The following is a 3,439-nucleotide window of genomic DNA, read 5'->3' on the forward strand; positions in this document are numbered from 1 at the left end:
GGATATATATATATATATATATATATATCCTATTAGTACTGTCCCTCTATGTCCCTCTAGAGAGCCCTGACTAATACACTAAGCCATTAATATTTTAGCATTTGTTCATTACAGCCCCTAGGATTACTCTAACACAAAAATACTTGCTTCTTTTTGTAAAGGTCTGTGCCTAAACGTCGCCTCCTTATAGAAGACTTCAACAAAAAACTCAACTTATTTTATATCTTCTGTCTCACTCTAACTCAGTACCTCTTTCATTAGTAACTCAGAACTTTTTATTACCTGGTTTTCTAGGTTAGTTTTTGGGGCATTTTTATATACAGTCTCTGTCTACCACTACTGGCATATAAGCTCTATGTTGGTTGGAACCTTATCCAATAGACTTACTGCTGTAGTCCCCAGTACCTAGAATACTTTATGAAACATAGGATGTGTTCAATAAATAATGCTTGAGAGAGGAATTACTTATAATCCTGTCTCTATATTCCGGATATAGTCCCAAATAAAATTGAGTTGGGTACTATTTGTATTAGAAAATATTATTTATGCTTTCCTTGTCATGCCTGCATTGTCCTTTTTGCTTATTTTCCATCCAAGCCCTATTTACTCAACATCTTCATTATGCAGGTATTGGTGAAAATTAACTTTGATATACACTAGCAGTACTCCATTACTCGTGGGAAATCTGAGAATCATTGAAGCGAAGATTTACTGTACCATGTTTACAAATCACAGAGCACTTTATATGCGCTATTTTATTTCATTATGTCCTACTGTGTATGTGGAATGTAGGTATAAACATCCCTCTTTACAAATAAGAAAAGATGAGGTTCAGAGAGTTTATGTACCATTCACAAGTTCACACAGATATGAAACATTAGAGTGGGGTTCAAGCTAAATTCTGGATGCAAACTCACTGCTCTAACAGCATGGGAAATAACATAAAGGTAATTTATAGGGTGATGTGAATGTTCTACACTTTGATAAGAGTGTGGATTATGTTAGCAGAACACTTATGGTTTGTGCATTTCTCTATGGAAAAATTATATCTAAATGAAATCGAAAATACTTCAGTTAAAAAGCGAAAAAAATATTTTGTAGCACAAAAATATAAAATACAAGACAGTGTATGCTAGAACATAAGACTGGGAGCCAGAATGCAAACATGCTTTTCCGCGCCTTTTCTGGCCGCTCTCGGCTACCCACGAGAGCCACTCGGGCTGCACCACGCGCTCTCTGAGCTTAGGGCTCCTGCTAAGCTAACGACAACTTAGTCTCCCTTCAGCCACCATCATGATTATCTACCAGGACCTCATCAGCTATGATGAGATGTTCTCTGATATCTACAAAATCCAGGAGATTGCAGATGGGCTGCGCCTGCAGCTGGAGGGGAAGATGGTCCATAGGACAGAAGGTAATATGATGTACCAAAAGCACAGTAATCACTGGTGTTCATATTGTCATGAACCATCACCTGCAGGAAACACGTTTCACAAAAGAAGCCTACAAGAAGTATGTCAGAGTTTACATGAAATCAATCAAAGGCAAACCTGAAGAACAGAGACCAGAAAGAGTAAAACTTTTTATGACAGGGACTGCACAACAAATCAAGCACATCCTTGCTAATTTTAAAAACTACCAGTTCTTTATTGGTGAAAACGTGAATCCAGATGGCATGGTTGCTCTCTTGGACTACTGTGAGAATGGTGTGACTCCATATATGATTTTCTTTAAGAATGGTTTAGAAATGAAAAATGTTAATGAATTTGGCAACTACTTTGGATCTATCACCTGCCATCATAACTGTCTTCTGCTTGTCATCCACACAACACAAGGACTTAAGACAAATGGGACTGATGACATCTAGAGCTTTTCATTTATTTTCACCATGATTTACTTGGAGTGGAGGCATTGTTTTTAAGAAAAACATATCATGTAGGTCGTCTAAAAATGAAATGCATTAAAACCCATTTGACAGAATGTCTTTTAGTTTAATACATATTTAAACTAAATTTATCCTGTAGTGTTCCTGGAGAAGCTAGAGCCTGGTTGTAAGCTACCATTAGAAAGAACAAGATTCATCAATTAACTTCTACAGTGGAAACTACTTCTTGGACTGGAATATAAAAAAAGAATCAAAGGTTTTGACTGTGAGTTACAATAAAAGGAAAGACCATGCTCATAGCAGTACCACATCTGAAGTGGAGCCTTACACATTTCATCACCTACAATGGAAATAGTTAACTGGAAGAGATTACCAAGAGAATTAAAAAAAGACTAATTCAGTTGGAAAAAGAAAAAAGAAAAAAAATCACCATATATTGCCTAAAACAATGTTTGCATTCTGGCTCGCCCTTTTATGTTCTAGCATACACTGTCTTGTATTATCTATTTTTGTGCTACAAAATGTTTTATGCTTTTTAACTGAACTATTTTCAATTTAATTTAGATACAATTTTTCCATAGAGAAATGCACAAATCATAAATGTTGTACTAGCATAATTCACACTCTTATCAAAGAGTAGTACATTCCCATCACCCCATAAATTTCCTTCATGTAATTTCCCATTAATTATGCCTCCCACTATTGCCGAGGCAACAAAAGCTCTGATTGCCTATTCTAATGCTTCATATAAATAAAATCATACAAATATATTCCTATGTGACTGGTTTTATTTTCACTCAACATATGTTTAGAGGTTTATTCGTGTTGTTGCTTGTGTTGGTAATGAGGATTTTTTTGTTTGTTTGTGGATTTTTTAATATACTGCTTAGTATTCCGTCATATAAATACACCACAATTTATGTATCCATTCTGTTGTCAAGGAACATTTAGATTGCTCACAGTTTTTGGCTGTTATGAATAAAACCATTATGAACATTTGTGTTCCAGTCTGTTTGTGGACATATATTTTCCTTTACCTTGGATAAATACCTAAAAGTATTTATTAGTTTTCTAGGGTTGCTATCACAAATTACCACAAACTTTATAGCTTAAATAATGGAAATTTATTCTCTCACAGTGGCCAAAAGTCTGAGATCATGGTGTTGGCAGAGCCATGTTCCTCTGAAGGTTCTAGGGAAGAACCCTACCTTGCCTTTTCATAGCTTCTGGGAGCTCCTACCAATCTTTGAAATTTCTTGGATTGTGCTGTATCACTCCAATGTTGGCTTCCATCTTCATGTGGCCTTCTTTTAGAAGTCTTTGTTTCCAAATCTTTCTTTTCGTTTCCCTTATAAAGATACCAGTCAATGAATTTAGAGCCCACTATAAATCCAGGATGATTTTATTTTAAGATCTTTAACTAAAACATCTGTAAATATTCTATTTTTAAATTAGGTAACGGTCTGAGGTTCCAGAGAAACATAAATTTGGGGGGAAACACTGCTTACTGTAGTACAGAGTAGAATTGGTGCATATAATAGGCTAAAAGTCTAT

At 35.3% G+C, this 3,439-nt stretch overlaps 1 pseudogene; it reads left to right on the forward strand.

The window, feature by feature from the left end:
* The first annotated feature begins 1,293 nt into the window (after positions 1-1,293).
* LOC108282192 lies at positions 1,294-1,967 on the forward strand (annotated as a pseudogene).
* The last annotated feature ends 1,472 nt before the right edge of the window (positions 1,968-3,439 follow it).

Source organism: Cebus imitator, unplaced genomic scaffold (genome assembly GCF_001604975.1).
Source record: "Cebus imitator isolate Cc_AM_T3 unplaced genomic scaffold, Cebus_imitator-1.0 Scaffold236, whole genome shotgun sequence".
In the NCBI taxonomy this organism is placed as follows: domain Eukaryota; kingdom Metazoa; phylum Chordata; class Mammalia; order Primates; family Cebidae; genus Cebus; species Cebus imitator.